Consider the following 17679-nt stretch of genomic DNA (forward strand, 5'->3'; position numbering starts at 1 on the left):
ACGTGGAGCCAGAAAGCATCCTTTAGTGTCTGGGTTGCGTTCTTAGGGATAGATAATGGTTCCTTCCAATAGGACCCCAAACCAAGAAGCGAGAGGGTCCTTTCTACATATGCACACCACTTGATTTTGGAGCTAGTGTTGGTGGCCATCAAGTTAGCTAGTGCACATCTATAATGGACAAGAGAATCTGATGACCATAAGCGAATCCAGTACAACAGGGGCTTGAGTGCAACGATCTGGCTGATAGAAGGGAGATTTAGGTCCATGCGTATTGGGAGCAGTGGGGTACTGGAAGGAACTCTTAGCAATGACCTTAAGAAAGAGTTCTCCACTTTTATCAAATCATCCAGGCAACAGTGGCCCCACAGTTCAGCTCCATAGATTGCTCCCCCTCTTGCTTGTAGTTTATAAATTTCTACTGCGGGCGTCATGGCAAAGCTAGGAGATCTAGCTGCAAATCTTGCAATGCCACTCGCTCGCTGTTGCAATCGTAAAGTTGCCTTCTGGATGTGGCGCTGCCACTTGTGCGAGTCTTCTAGTTTCAGGCCTAAATAATCAAAATCGCTGACTCTTTCCAGCGCAGCACCCTCTAAATAGATAGGTCGTCTCATTCTGCCTTTCCTATCGCCAAACACCATGCACTTGGTTTTTAATCGGTTGATTTCGAGCCCATAATCATTGCAATAGTCAATGAATCTTGAAAGCAGGGTTGAAAGGCCTGTGGCTGTTTGAGAAACCAGCAGGGTGTCATCGGCAAAAAGAAGGCAGGGGATCTTCTGCCCTCCTATTTTAGGCGAGTCGTTAGAGCACTCCATAAGATAAGGGATGCATGCGTTTATGAAGAGAAGGAATAAGGTAGGGGCAAGAACACAACCTTGTCTTACACCTCGGGCAGTAAGGAATTTTTCTGTTAATTCACCTTGTGGGCCCCATCTAATTCTACCATAGTTGCCAGTGTAAAGATCCCTGATAATATTTAAAATAGAGCACAGGACTCCTATTTTAGACAGAACTTCTCACAGTTTGTGGCGGGGTACTAGATCAAAGGCCGATTTTAGATCTACAAATGCTACATATAGGTGGCCTAAGTCAACATCGACAACTTTCCATTTAATAGAAGTAAAACGAAATATCTGATCTAATGTGCTAATTTTTTCTCTGAAGCCCGCTTGTAGATGATTTAAGATTTGATTTTCAACTAGCCACTTGTTCAGCCTGCTCAACAACTGATAACAGAAATTTTTTTGAAGGTTGTCGAGGAGGCTGATGGGTCTATAATTACCCGGGTTGTTCCTCTCTCCTTTCTTATGGATGGGCACTATAATCGCCTCTTTCCATGAGTCAGGATAAATTCTGCTAGTCAAGATGGCATTAGAAAGTCTGTTAATATATGGGCCCCAGGTGTTCTGGTCCACTTTAAACATATCAGAGGGGATCCCGTCCATCCCAGGGGCTTTTGCTGCTTTCTGAGCTGCAATGGCCGACACAGTTTCGTTCAGTGTAAAAGGGGGCAAGAAAGACATAGACTCGTCAAAAGTTGTTGGCTCCTCCGAAATTATGTCAGAAATATGACTTGCCAACAATGGTCCATACAATTCCTTAAAGTAGGAGAGCCAGATGTCAGGAGAGATATAAGACTCCAGGTGAGATGCGCGGTTCTGATCACCACAGGAAACTAGGAGCCAGAACCGTTTTGAATCATGGACGGTAGCTGCCTCAAGTAAATTGCTCCATAGCCCCTCTTCGTACTCAAATTTACTTTTGTTGCAAGTAGAAGCATAATGACGTCTAGCAATGATGATGCCTGATCTGTCTTTGGTCTTTAGCGCGATGGCCAAAGTATTTTTGGCCTCCCTACACCTCTTGTTGAACCATTTAGTATGTGGTCGAATACAGGAAATAGTCAGTGGCCTTGGACGTTTAGTAAACAGCTCTTTCAAAGTAGAAAAAAGGTCCAAATGAAGAGGCAATATTTCTAATGGAGCCAGAATAAGGTTGGTATCAAATAACTGGTGAGAAGAGGTTAGGGCACGCAATTTTCCTTGAAGCTTGTTTGATTGCACAAAGGAGTCCCACCTGACTGTACGACTATTACTGGACAGCTCCATAGCAGTAGAGGAGACAGGGGGAAGTGCGACCCCTACTAGGAGAGAACTCTTGTATGTGATCTGGAGGGGAGCATGATCACTAGTATGGGGAAGACCCACCTCTAAGTCTAGAATATGGTGCCATAGTCTTAAGTCAAAGAGGATATAATCCAATTTGTTACTATATGAGCCCCTGAAGAAGGTTGGTCTGGCCGGAATGTCCGCTGGAAAGCGGCCATTACCCAAACGAAGGCCATGGGATATCATGAGGTCCACTATCTGTGAGGCCCTAACGCTTGGTTTATGTGAATTTTGCTGGGTAGAATGAAAAGTCACAGGAGGAGGGATATTCCATACACTATCTTCAGACTGCATGACCTCTATGTGATCTGTATTAAGTTCAAGTAGAACGTTAAAGTCACCAGCTATTATGATATGATATTTGAGGCGAAGGTCTGAGATTAAGATATTCAGTAGCTCGACAATGGGAGATCGGTGATTTGAGGGTCCCGGTCTGCTATAAATATTTAGACAAAGGACAGGAGTGCCTGAGGCTGGGTAGATAGCAACGGCCAAAATATCATGGGAATCCACATATATCTCCTTTGTACCACTCCCCTCTATAGATTTTACCCATGTGGTTAAACGCCCTGCCAGCTAAAGATGGCTTAGCAGGCTTGAAAAAGGAACTATACCCTTGTTTGTATGTACAATGCGTTGCCCATGTTTCCTGGAACATGCAGACGTTAAAATTTCCAACGAGTGCCCCCCACTCAGTGTCAATAAGTTTGCTGTTAATGCCAGCCACATTCCAGGATAAAAGTTTTGCTGTGTGCTGGACACAAGAAATGTTTGAGTTCGTGGTAGTATCAACTTGGACGTAACTGGCAACGGGGTTCGCCTTAAATAAACTTGTGGTATTATTAATAGTTCCAGGTTGTGAGTCCGATAAAAGAAGAGAGGCTGGGCAAGGTGAATTAGATGGAAAATTCATGGCTGCTGTGGCTGTGCAAAGGTTGGTGAAGCATAGTCAGTCAATATCCGAGGTAGCCCCAGGATCATGGGTTAGTTGGGCCCTTGAAGCAGGGCCAAGACAGAACTTAGGGGCCAAATCAGGGAGTGGATCTCTCTGGACCTGATGGCCTGTTGGTCTTATGTCTTGAGTAGTTGTAAAATGGTTCGGGGCCAAATTGGCTGATCTAGTGGAAGGCTTCACGCGCATATAGCTAGCAATAGGACAGCTAGCTGAAAGAGTAATTGCTGAGGACTTCCTGCGTATAGACCGTGCTTCCATTTCCATGAGGCCTGCTGCCAAATGTGGGCTTTTAAGACTAAGTGTTATAAAGTCACTAGGACCAGAGAGACCAGGGGAACCATTAGATCGCTCGACAGATACAATGTCATCATGGATGATTGAGCCACAACCCCTGGTATGTCTCACCCAGTGCAAGACCTTGTTTGTTAGTGAGGCTTTGTCTTCTCTCACGTTTGGAGGCAAAGGTGGAACATTGCACATGTATATGTAGTTGTTGCTAATTAATTTATGATTGTGGTATAAAGCTTTGGTAGTATCCCATTTGAAAGGAACATTAGGAAGGAGAGGGGTAGTTCTTCCAAAAGAGGACGTAAGCTGTTTTGCAGGACACTGATCGTCTATAGGACCTGCAGCACAAGCTAGTGGCAGAAGAGGCCCGTTTGGGAAAACGCCTTTTTCAGGTGGATGCTTGGTAGGCAAAAGGTTTGAGTTAGGCTCGCTAGTAGGGGAAGGATATTTGCTTTTAAGAAGGGTGGTGATTTCAAGCAATAATGCTCTCAACTCGCTAACTTCAGTCTTAAGGCTACACACCAATGTGAACAAATCATTTTGTAGAGGAGGACTCACTATACATGGCAGAGCTGAGATGGCTGGTTGCTGATTGTCCGAATCAATGGATGCCAGCGGAGAAAAACGATTAGAGCATAAAATTGAAGGGTGAGGTGTGCAAGCTCTAAGAGCATCTACATCAGAATAGGGTGTAGGGAGGGCAATAGGATCTTGACAAGGCAACGACTGTTGGAGTGGTTGGTGAGATGAGGCGACAGAATGAGAATTAACAACAGTATGTGAACTAGATGTTAGAAATGGAATAAGCGTGCCAGATTTTGAGCCCTTTCGACTAGGCTTCTCCTTGTTGTTTAGAATCTGTTCTACCTCTTCTATTAAATCATCTATTTCCTTGGCAACATGGCTAGTGTGGGGTAACATAGTCTTATTGATTTTGAGTATTTTGGATTTGCCAGAGCCTAAAGTCGGGCTGTCTTTGGCCTTACGCTTCCCCATTGGCGAATGGTACTATGGCCCTCATTCTGACCCTGGCGGTCTTTGACCGCCAGGGCGGAGGACCGCGGGAGCACCGCCGACAAGCCGGCGGTGCTTCAATGGGGATTCCGACCGCGGCGGTAAAGCCGCGGTCGGACCGGCACCACTGGCGGGGTCCCGCCAGTGTACCGCGGCCCCATTGAATCCTCCGCGGCGGCGCAGCTTGCTGCACCGCCGCGGGGATTCTGACCCCCCCTACCGCCATCCAGATCCCGGCGGTCGGACCGCCGAGATCCGGATGGCGGTAGGGGGGGTCGCGGGGCCCCTGGGGGCCCCTGCAGTGCCCATGCCACTGGCATGGGCATTGCAGGGGCCCCCGTAAGAGGTCCCCTAAATGTATTTCACTGTCTGCTGCGCAGACAGTGAAATACGCGACGGGTGCAACTGCACCCGTCGCACAGCTTCCACTCCGCCGGCTCGATTCCGAGCCGGCTTCATCGTGGAAGCCTCTTTCCCGCTGGGCTGGCTGGCGGTCTGAAGGAGACCGCCCGCCAGCCCAGCGGGAAAGTCAGAATTACCGCCGCGGTCTTTCGACCGCGGAACGGTAACCTGACGGCGGGACTTTGGCGGGCGGCCTCCGCCGCCCGCCAAGGTCAGAATGAGGGCCTATGTCACAATGTAGAGGAGAGATTGGAGTACTTCCCTATGCAGGAGGGACAATTGCCGTGCCTTAGGACCAAGAGAGGTGGCCCAGCCCGGCCTCCTTCGGCCTCTGACGGGCACGGACGGGCCCGCCCTTGGCCCGGGCTTCGCCCAGGCACGCCCGCGCGCGTCCCGCGAGCGGGAGCGCAAAGGAAGAATTTAAAGGGCTCCTGCCCTTGAGCTCTGGTGCTCCGATGTCAGCCCCCAGGTGAGGAGAGTCAAACCAATAGCGCAACCCGCGTCCCCGCGAGCGGGAGCGCAAAGGAAGAATTTAAAGGGCTCCTGCCCTTGAGCTCTGGTGCTCCGATGTCAGCCCCCAGGTGAGGAGAGTCAAACCAATAGCGCAACCCGCGTCCCCGCGAGCGGGAGCGCAAAGGAAGAATTTAAAGGGCTCCTGCCCTTGAGCTCTGGTGCTCCGATGTCAGCCCCCAGGTGAGGAGAGTCAAACCAATAGCGCAACCCGCGTCCCCGCGAGCGGGAGCGCAAAGGAAGAATTTAAAGGGCTCCTGCCCTTGAGCTCTGGTGCTCCGATGTCAGCCCCCAGGTGAGGAGAGTCAAACCAATAGCGCAACCCGCGTCCCCCAATAGCGCAACCCGCGTTATTTCTCAATTCTTTTCTGGCTTTACATGCGTGCTGCACTGTACAGCGCACATACAAATTGGGAAAAGCCTTAAAGTGTGTCTAAGCATAGTATTTTGTACTGGAAGGCTATCCTTCAGTACAAAACCTATGCTAAGCTCACGCAGACACCCTTGCACTATGGGGCAAAGGTGGGTGCATGGCGCACGGCAGCAGATTTCTGCGTCGGTGCTAGGAAGAGTGAGGAGAGTGCCATATTTCTGTAAATATGATGCTTTCCTGCACTCTCGTTCTCATGCAGTGCAGCATTTGCAGCTTCTGCACTGTGCTGCGTGTCAATTTGGTAAATCTGGGCCAAAGATGGAAACATGTACAGAAAATATCCATCCCCACTATCTATTAAGTTGCAAGCTGCCCACACCTCTCAGTTTAACATGGGAAGTCAAAGTTCATGTTTTGTGTGTCTGTTAGGTTTTTACAACTGCAGCTCAGCAGGAGGAAACCGTTAACAGTAGTAATTTACACCAGTGCTGTATAAAGCCCGTTAGAGCTAAGAGAACAACACAAATGATCGGTATTCTTCCGATAGATTCAGTGTGAAGTATACTGACCAGAAACAAAGGTGTGATGGAAGACGACCAAAGGTGGACACGTCTGTGTGGAAATCAGGAGATGACCTGTCAGGCCTGTGAAAGACCAGAAGAGCTGGTGAACGTTAACCAGGAGGAGGGGTTAATGTGGCTCTATCCTTTCAGTCCTAGAAGTCTTTCAGTGGTGTTTTCCCCTCTTTCAGAATCTCCCAGATATATCTCACAGACTTGATCTACTGAGTGATCCGGTCATTGGTGGTTATTGGTATGTATGGCTTCCATCGGAATTCATTCTAGTAAAGGTAACATTCGAAAGCAAGTCATTCACTGCTATCGTGTTACTCCATGGACGTCATTTAGGGGTTGCAGCTGCCTTGCCTTTTGAGACCCCTGGCACTGCCTTTGCGACCCCTGGCTTCAGAGGTGGCAAATTCAGTGCCAGGAACATAGTGACAGCTCATCTTTATGGCTGTCAGTTGGGACTTCACTCTCACATTATTCGCTATCAGTGTAATGCAAATGGGATACAATTGTATTTATATAGCGCTTACTACCCCTGATGATGCGTAAAAGTGCTTTTCAGCGAGTAGCACGCTTCTTTGGAACCCAAGAGAAATTAGTGATGGATTAGGATAGGGAAATATGAGTAGAGTATTAGTATTATTATGAGTTAATTTGAGTAAAGGATATATGAGTTTGTTAGTTGGATTGACTAGAGCAGGTGTCTCCAACGAGTAGCTCGTGAGCCACCAGTAGCCCTCTAGCTACCTGTGAGTAGTTCTCCTTTGGGCAGCCCAGCGTACTAAAAGAGAAGCCTCTGGATGGTTGGATTATTATTTTTATAACAAATTTACAAAGCATAGATTTGACACAAAATGTGTGTATTTTCAGAACTCATAAGCTTATGTTTGGAGAAAAATAATTACATTTTCAAAATGAATTTAAGGCCATTGTTTGAGTTGAAGAGATTTATTATTCATATTATTACCTTGGTGCATGGGGAATTGCAGCTATGACGGTAATATATTACCCATGTAGATCCATTTCAAATTGAAAGTTTTTTTGTTTTTTTTTACGAATGCTTTATTATATGAAAGTATGAACAAAAAGGAACAATGACTTTCAGAAGAATAATCAACCTTGTTCCAAAAAGCAATACAGGAAAAAGTAATATATACAAAGTTAAAGAATAATTCATAAATATATATTACTAGCTATTAATACTGAATAATGAGCATAAAAAAAATGAACCACTTCTACACTCGCAATTTATGTTTTTTGCTTTCAGAAAAAGAAAAGAGAAGATATAGGACAGATGCAGCAAAGAGAAATGAGAAGGAAAAAGATATAAGAAGAAGAAAAAGAAAATGAGAGATATGAATAGACGAAAAATTAAGATACATGACCAGAACCAGTGATTATCATATAACATCAAACACTAAAAACAATCATTAAATAGTATCTTAAACATATACTAAAATATAATTTCATGGCGGCTGGAAGACAAAAGTGTTGTTAGAAGATTGAGATGGTGGGCGACATAAATAATTTGTGAGAGGTGTCCAAAATGAGTCTTTTTGAAGAAGTTGTTTCATAGAAATGGCAGATGCTCTGTCTAATCTATGATGATGACAACGTAAGTTCCACCATCCATTAAAAGTGATCCTAGTAGCATCCTTCCAGTTTGACGTGATAACTTGTAATGCTAAAGCAATGAGCAAATCCACAAAACAGCCCACTTTACGGGCGCCAATCCAAATAGAAGATTAACTTCCTAAAAAAGATGTTGATAATGTCAAAAGGAAAATTAACATTGCATATCTGTGCAAATTTATTACAAATTTTCCGCCAAAAAGAAGCAATAGCTGGGCATTGGAAAAAAGAGTGTAGGTAAGTGCCTAGTGTATCAGAACAGGTCCAACAAAAATCCGGAACGCTTGGGTTATACTCAGAGAGAGAGAGAGAGAGAGAGAGAGAGAGAGGGAGAGAGAGGAGCTAAAAAAGTCTTTGATAAAAGTAATGGTTGGTGTAGTGCTGGCATTACCGGATGTATGATGGATTTTGGACCAAATGCAATTCCATGTTTGGACAGAAAGGGAACAATTGAGATCCGATTCCCAAATAAGTTTTATTTTTAACACGACTTGGGAAGTGATAGTGTAGGTTTTTATATATGTGAGAAGCTTTAATAGGGGTACATGGAGAAAAATGCATAAGACCTAAAGTTGGAGTGGGGGTTGAATCTAGCAATAAGATATTTAATTTTTGTACCAAAAGGGTTATTAAGCTTTGATATTTTGGCATGTGGGAGGCTGATAAATTACATTTAATTTGGAGTTCAGAAACAGAGTGAGGTAGCATGTGCACAAACAATTGTTTGACTTGTAAAATTCCTTTAATTACCCACTCTTTCCAGAAGAGAGTACAATTAACTAATTTGATATTTCTATTATGCCAAATAGAGGAATCCAGAAATGTATGTAAGGATGATAGTGGTTTGGTAAAGATTGGGTAAACACTTGAGAAAAATACGGTATTGATTGAAATGGAAAAGGAAAAATAAAAGCCTCCTCCAATTTATACCAAATAAAAGGGGGAACTTCTTGCGGAGAGTAGATGTAAGGTAAAACTTGTTTCAGTATAAATGAGGAATGATATTGGTGAAGATTCGGAAGGTTAACCCCACCTATATCTTTAGGTTGGCACAGTGAGGATAGAGCTATGCATGCTTTGCGTCCATTCCATAAAAATGTTATCAATATGCTATTAAGCAATTTAAAAGATTTCAAAGGTATTTTGACCTGTAACATAGACAAATAAAAAGTAATCACTGGGAGCATCATCATTTTAATGGATTCCAACCTACCCTACCAGGATAGATACATGGGAGACCATTTGTCTGACATTCGATGAATTATTTGAACAAGATCAGTCAAATTAAGCTCAATAGTAGCCTGAATTGAAGGGGTGTACTTGATCCCTAGACATTTTATATGTGTGGGGGTCCATTTAAAGTCAGTTTCCGCAAACATATGTTTGAAACAGAATTTATTTAAAGGAAGAACTGCAGGTTTATTCAAGTTTAATTTGTAGCCTGAGAGGCTAGAGTATGAGTTCAGTAAATCAATAAATACAGGTAACGATGTCTGCGGATTAGAAACATACAAAATAACATAATCCGCATAGGCAGTGAATTTAATTTGCAGATCTTTATGCACAAACCCGGTAAACAAGTTAGATTGCTTCAGGGAATATAAAAAAGGTTCCAAAGATAGAATAAACAGGAAAGGGGATAATGGACACCCCTGCCTAGAACCTTGATGAAGGGAAAAATAAGAAGATTGAACTCCATTTAAAAAGAAAGATGTAGATGGGGAAGAATATAATGTATTAATATACTTTAAAATTACAGGTCCAAAACCATGCCATTTCAGGGCTCGCATCATGAAAAGCCAATTAATACGACCTTTAACAAAGCCAGTTTGTTCACTGCCAATTAAATCCTGTATAATCTGATTAACCCGAAGTGCTAATATCTGTGCAAAAATCTTACAGTCTAAATTAATGAAAGAAATCGGCCGATAATTAGCACACAGTGAAAGGTCTTTATCTTTTTTCGGTATGAGACAAAGCATAGCTTGAGAAAACGTACCTTGAGCTCTATCATTCTGAATAAATTGATAATAAAGAGAATGCAAATGCGGAAGAAGAATGTGTGAAAAACGAAGATAGAATTCAGCTGTAAAGCCATCCGGGCCCGGAGCTTTATCTTTTGGTAATTTTGCCAAAGCAGTCTTAATATCCTGCACAGATATTTCTTTATCTAGACAAGAAAGGTCTTGAGACTGATGTGGTCGAGATGGAAGAGAGTCAAAAAAAGATTCAAGAGCTGCCTCAGAGGAAGATGATTCAGGCGTATAGAGATTTTAATAAAAATCAGAGAAACATTGCAAAATATCCTCATTTCTAAAGTGGTTAATCCCCTTTTCATCTATAATATGTGAAATCTTGGATTTTGGGGATTTAACTTTAAGATAATTTGCAAGCATCTTTCCAGCTTTATTACGCCCACCATAAAATTTTGAATTAATTTTTAAAAGCGTGCCTGAGGCTTGTTCAGTAGACTTCTTATTAAAATCCAACTTGGATTGAACAAGGAGTTTAAGAGTATCATTATCATTTGAGGTAAAGTATTTATGCTCCAGACTATTAATAGATGATAAAAGAAGCGCTGACTCTGTGAGGAATTTTTTCTTCTTTGTGGCCACGTGGTCAACAATGAAGCCTATAGCCAAGGCTTTGAAAGAGTCCCAGATAACATGGAACTGCAAAGAGGGCGTGAGATTAAGTTCGAAATATTCCTTGAGAAATGCTTCAAATGTATCTACAAAAACCTGATCCTTCAACAAATAGTTATTAAAGCGCCATCTCCTTGACCTACAAGAGTCAGTTGTTATGCCAATATCTTTAAACATAGGTACATGATCAGATATTAATTAAGAGCCTATTTCAGCGTGCACTAGACCTCTAAGCAGGTGAGGAGTCAAAAAAATGTAATCAATTCTAGATTTGGAATTATGCATGGAAGAATGGAAGGTAAATTCTAAACTATCTGGATTGCATACTCCCCAAGCATCTGTCAAGCCTGTGGAGTGAATGGCATTCTTGAATGTTTTTTGCATTTTATTAGGGATATATTTGGAAAGGGATAGCCTGTCCATAAAAGAATCCATAACTTGATTACAATATCCACGCAATATAAGATTATCACTCGGACAAGAGCGTAAAATCCGTGAATGTTTTCCCCAAATTTTAGGTCAATACCTGTAGGGCCATAAATGTTCAGTAAGGTGTATAGACATTATTGATAGTAAGGTAAAGAAGAAGCCACCTCCCTTCATCATCCCTCTCCTCTCTCTATCTGTATGGAGAGTGATTTATGGAATATAATAAGAACAAAAATCATGACCAACACACTGCTGCTTCAAAGAATTACAAAGAATTAAAATCCTTATCTGAGGTGTGAGTTTCTTGCAACATGGCAACCTTACAATTTAGCATGGAAAGATGTGAAAGGACTCTCTGCTTCTTAATGGGATTGCGTAAACCTTTCACATTCCAAACAACATGCATAACTTTAACCATTTTGCGGAACAATAAAAAGATATTCCTGTAACAACATTTTCAATAAAATCTGTGTTATATGACAGTAAATGAAAAAACACTGGATTCTATAGTAACAAAAGCTATGTAGGATGAGCAACCAAAGCTCAGTAAAGTAAGAAAGGAGGAAGGAAGAAAACAGAAAAGAAAAAAGAAAAAAAGAGCAAAAAGTGATAAGACAAGGTAAAAACAATACAGTGACAATAAAATGGGAGAGTGAGGAAGCCCGAAAGATGCTAAGATGGTCCACAACCGGAACTTCAAAAGAGAAGAAACAGAAGGTCACGAAGACACTATTATCAGGAAAAATATAGAAAACGGCATGGATATTAACAATATTGACTTATACAAAACACTTACCGACAACTGAGAACACAATGAAGACAATGGGTCTGGAACATGAAACAGGGAAGGGACACATATCAGAGTTAGGGAAACAAATGAAGCATGAGGTATCTGTAAAAAGAAATAAAAAAAAATAAAAAAAGTGATCAGTAACGTAGGACAATATATTAGTGGAGACATTCATAAGAACAAACAATGAATAATCAAGATTATCCACATTCCATTTCTTCACCCTTGCATTGGCATATAAACGTTTTCAGGTCAGCAGGAGAGGCAAAAGAAAAAGTACGATCTTTATGAGTCATTTTAAAGAAGCAAGGATGCACCAGTCCATATTGAGCGTTTAGAAATATCAACCCTGGACGCAATGCAAGAAATTCTTTGTGACGAGCAGCCGTAGCACGTGCCACATCCTGTGAGAAGAAAATCCTATGTCCCGACCACAGCATCTGTTTCCTTTGCTCAGCTGCTGCTAAAACCATGAGTAACTCAATATATTCCAAAATAAGAACTGTTATGCCTCTCGGTCAGTCAGGTGATGATGCCCCGGAAGATCTGGGCCCCAGACGATGTGCACGCTGTATATTAAGGTCAGTACCATCCTTGAGCCCAACTATTTTTGGAATATGAATTTTCAGAAAGGAGATTATTTCATTGCCATCAGCTTCCTCAGGAATGCCATAAATTCTAAAATTGTTACGCCGGTTAAGATGTTCCAAATCCTCAGTTTGCAGCTTCAGAAGCGAAATTTTCTTAAACATGGCATCAATCTTAGTAACCTCATCCTGCATATTGCTTATCCTTTGCTCAGCTTCGGAGACCCTGGATTCCAGACTTGACCACTTTTCTTCAATTCTTTGAAGGGTAGCATTAATTTCCATCACAAAGGGCTTCAAATGTTTTATTTTATCCATGAGATCTTCTAGGGTCAGAGGCAAAGGAGATTTTGTCGGAGAAGAGGAGTCTTTCTTTTGTCATTTAGAGGTATTATTATAATCCTTCAGTGATGAGGACATAGCTCCAGAGACCGTAGCAACCGTTGGAGAGGTAGAGGAGGGAGGCTCTATATACAATAGGTGTTGAAGAAAATAAACTCAAAACTGAGAGATAAGATAAAAATTATCTTAAGTGCAGCACTGAAGAAAGAAAAAAAACCACACAATGCAGTAAATCTTGGGACCGGCAAAATTCTTAATGACACATATAGCTCCTGAGGCTGTAGATGCTGACCATATCCCAATTATAAAAATAATATAATAGTCATGCACCAACAATTAGATAAAAGGAAAATATATTGACTGGATAAGAGTAATCCATTTTTTTTCTCTTTAAAAAAAAAAGAAACAATGAGCTTCAAAGAATGCCTGAGTCCTACTACAATAAAGTATGCACTTGTTTTTTAAATTCCATAATGGCGGCCACCAAAGATGAGGAGGGGCCATATGAGCCAAAAAAACACGATAAAACACGCCCCAAAATTATTCCAACGGTAAAATACCTGTTGCCCTCATAGTCCCATCTCTGTGCCTCTAAAAATTGCTGTCCACAGTATCCAAATGCCGCCAAATGAAACAAAAACATCTCCGCGGTGACACGGAGCTTCAGCGGGCTGCGGCCGTCTTGCGGGTGTCTGGCCATACCCCGAGTTTCTTTTTTACTTTACTGCTGGCAACCCTGCCTATTGCACTGATGAGATCACTGCTGATGAGGTGGTCCCAATCACATCACTAACAGTAGCTCGGGATGACTTTAATTGAAAATAAGTAGCTCTTATAACAGAAAATGTTGGAGACCCCTGGACTAGAGTAATAGCGGGACAGAGAGAAGAATCCAGAAGTGTTAATTGGGAGTTTATAGTTATAGGAAAATGTATGTTATGTGCGTGCTTGTGGATTAGAGTGTGTTTATGTTAGAGTGTGTGAGTAAGTGTGAATTTGTGCGTATATGTAAGTATGCGTGTGTGATTGAAAGTGGAAGTCTAAGGGCGTGTGATGTCACTTCCGCTACCCCTGGCATTGTGGTGAATTGACGTCCATGTGTTTCTCTAGTGAAAAACTGGGCCCCAAATTGGCATTCCTGTGTTGCTGACCTGCTGCCTCCCTCGGGTCTCCAGTGACACAAGAAAGATGGGGTGTGGCGATGGACGATCTACTGTCTCCCTTCTCTCTCTTGGGGCTCTACAGGCCGGAGAGAGGCTGGGAAGTGGCAACAGCCATCTCCTTCTGTCAGTACGCGCCTGCTCAGAAATTGCACCTACCAGGAGTGCCAGGCAGTACTGATTAACGGACTGCTGTCAGTGTAGTGCCAAGTCTCTATTCTGATTAGCAGTGCGAGCATGGTGGATGGAGTTGGGAGAAGAAATGAGCATCATGTGGGGTATGGTGGCAGGATTTGAGGTATTAGGGAGTTTCATTAAATACAGAGATTGGGTGGGGAAGAGGGTTTTCTGGGATATTATGGAAAGGGCGACGGTTCACTTTGCTTGTTTGTGTTTGTTAGGGGTTGGTGGATGGATGGATGTCCAGTATAGTCTGTGTTTGAGGATGAGGCTATGGCAATTTAAAGGACGGAGTGGTGGGTAGCAGAACACCAGGTACGTGATTTTTTCAAATATTCTGTTAGGGGAGGGAGATTATCCATATTCGCTCTCCCCTGCACAACTCATTCATGTAATCGACTGACCAGGGGAAGATGATTGAGGCTGTACATAACTTAAAATTGTAGATGGACAGATCTCAATAATATGATGTTTCCACTTTGGAGCTCCAAGTGTCATCATAGCCAACTTGCAGTTTTCTGTTTTGGTCATTCTTGGTGGAATACTCCTGGAGACACGTGCTCTGCTATGCTGGTGTGCATATGCTAATGACATTCGTTTGTAATTCTATAATAGTTCAAGATGAGTGTGCCTTTGCTACTTTATGTAGAGCTTCATTAGTTTTAGGGGTGGGTGTAACATGTAGTTTTTTTGTAGCGTAGTTATGTAAAATTACAGCACAATTTTGTGAAATTACGCAGAATTACACAAGGAGACATACCCTAGTATTTAAAGATATTTTGTATGTACAAAATGCACCCTCACAGCTATGTTTGGACCTGCGGATGCATTTTGTGCCTAGAAAATGGCACTAAGTGCAACAGAACATGAACACCAGTAGCTAGAAACCACTTGTAATCACTATGTTTGCTGTTCCTGTGCTCCTGCTGTAGGATGTTTGTGCCAGGTTACTCATAATTAGGCAGTCGGGTGTAATCACGTAACTTTCGGTATTTTCAAGTCAAAAGAGTTACACAAATATACTGAAGTTAATATGATTAGTCCAGTACAATTAAAACTTCTCCAGGGCCTAATTAATATTGTCTGAATCTATGTATAATTGGTCTCATTCGTCCCTGGTCTGTGGATATGGCTTTTTTTTGGGGCCATATAGTGAGGGTTTCATTACAGAGCAGCTGATAAAGCAGCTGCATCTGCAAAAGTGTGCAAATCACTATAATCGTATTATGCTTAGTTTGATAGATGTTTAGGTGTTTCCAGCTAGAAGAATTATTCAGTCCTGAGGATGACCCACCAATGATTTATGTCTTGATATAGGGTCAAAACGTTGACTACATTATATGTGGATTATATATGAGTGACTTCAAGGCACCTGGAATGAAGGGGTCTTATTGAAGTTCGCTTTCTTCCTATATGTTTTTAACCACATTTGTATATATTATATGTAACACTTTGGCACGGATACCACTTTATCACTTTCACTGCACCGTAAAAATTAGGAGCACCTATTCCGCAATGACATTTTTATGATTAAAATAATTTATTTTTCATTAGATTGAATAATAAAAGGGGATATAAATTAATTTGAAGTTATCCCATATTTGTAAAAGAATAGGTTTTTATTATTTTTTAATGACATGGGAGTTTAGGGATATATGTCCCCCAAGTAGACCTAATTTGTGTTTATCATGGTTTGATATTAGTGGCAATTATTTTTTTCATCTTCTAGGTAATGGGCTAGACAGCATAATACTGAATAATCATTACATCCCTCTGTTTCATTTTAAAAGTTGTGTGTGCTTTATATAGCATTTCCATGTGTGCTCCTAGCGGCATTTGAGGAACAGAGGGTGCATTCATCCATGTGACTGGACCTCCCAATCTATGTAAGCATTTTTTGCACAATCTTTTGTATTTTTCCTTCTCTGGGGCAAAGTCCCCTTTGACTCACACATGGCAGTTGAAGCTTGCTCTGTGGAGATACTGATTGGCGCTTCAAGGCAACAAAGCAATGGCAACACTCAGCTGATGTGACTACTTGAGAGACTCTCTTAGTAGTGTGTGCTCACAGGCGACAGAGGTACACAGCACTTGCCAGCACACATCAATACTGCTCTCTTGTGAGACTTCAGCTGGGTATTCCTGTGTTGGATTGCTCAAAATCTGAATACAGAGGGTTGATCGTTGGTGTGAGGTCAGCTGTTGCAAAGGTTCTTATTGGGCTGACGGTCAGTACCTTATGATAATGTAAATCACAGTAGACACAGTTCCCCGAATGAAAACAAACACTCGCTGTGGTTCAACGTACCCAGATCAGGTTTAATGACAGTGGGCCTGATTACAACTTTGGAGGAGGTGTTAATCCGTCCCAAATGTGACGGATATACCACCAGCCGTATTACGAGTTCCATAGGATATAATGGACTTGTAATACGGCTGGTGGTATATCCGTCACATTTGGGACAGATTAACACCTTCCTCCAAAGTTGTAATCAGGCCCAGTGTCTGCTACACAGCATGTGCTGAAGCTCTACCACCTCCTGGTCACAGACAACTGCTTCTATACATATGAAGGACAACCCCTTAGCACTCTCCAACCTCCTTATACATCGGTCTCCATTTCCAGACTATGAGGATATTTATGTCCAATCAGCAAGGTGTTTGATCCAGCCATCTGTCTTCTTGTCAGATTTATATCTTTGGGATGGGGTTGGGGAGAGTGAGAATATTTACAAACTCACTGGGTTGTAACTAGGCACAGCTGGCAATTGACCTGGTGACCTTTGCAGTGTTTGGAAAACCAAGAATATTTGTTGAGATAGAGTTGGGCAGAGGGACATCATGTGAGTTATAATAGTTGACACTCGGAACAGACATACAAACTACAGTGAAAATAGAAAATGTTTACACATGCTGGAGGCAATTTTCTACTTCCATCCACAGAGTTGATCCTCCATTTCGAGCACGATAGTTTAGATGTGGGATTGTCTTTTTCATCTCAGAGATGACAATGGACCACAGTTTGGTTTTTCAGAACCCTTGGGGTGGTTTACCACCACTGAGGTATTGCAGGCTAGATTAAAAGGGGTTTCACTGTACTGAAACAAAGGTTCTTGTTCTGGCCCCTCCCTTTGATCTTCCACAGTCCATACAATCTCCAAGTTCTTTCCTTTTGAGCCCTTGAAGAAGGCCTCAGTTAAGAATTTGAGCCTCAATGTTTTCGTTTTAGTGATAATTGCCCCGGCATGGAAGCTAGGTTAACTGGACTTGCTATAATATCATCCTCCATACTTGTGTATTTTTTAGGTCTGTATGGTGTGGGAGTTGGACCCTTCTTTCCTTTCTTTGATAAAGTCAGCCTTCCACTGTGACCAGGCTCTCTGCTTTTTTCATATTTATCCATATTGATCTGATTATTGGCATATTGATAGCCCTTTCATCACTTTACGTGGGCAAAAAGGGAAGCAAATCCTCTGTGGTGACTTTGATCAATGGGTAAAGCCTGTGATTCTCCTTGAATATGGTCTGGTTGGTTTGTCCCTCCCTAATCAAGTACAGTGTCACTGTGCATAAGAGATGGCAGCCTCCTGGGCAGAGTTGGGGGATCAAATATTGAAGAACCTGTGCAGAACCAC

The sequence above is a fragment of the Pleurodeles waltl genome, chromosome 12, assembly GCF_031143425.1.
Source record: "Pleurodeles waltl isolate 20211129_DDA chromosome 12, aPleWal1.hap1.20221129, whole genome shotgun sequence".
In the NCBI taxonomy this organism is placed as follows: Eukaryota; Metazoa; Chordata; class Amphibia; order Caudata; family Salamandridae; genus Pleurodeles; species Pleurodeles waltl.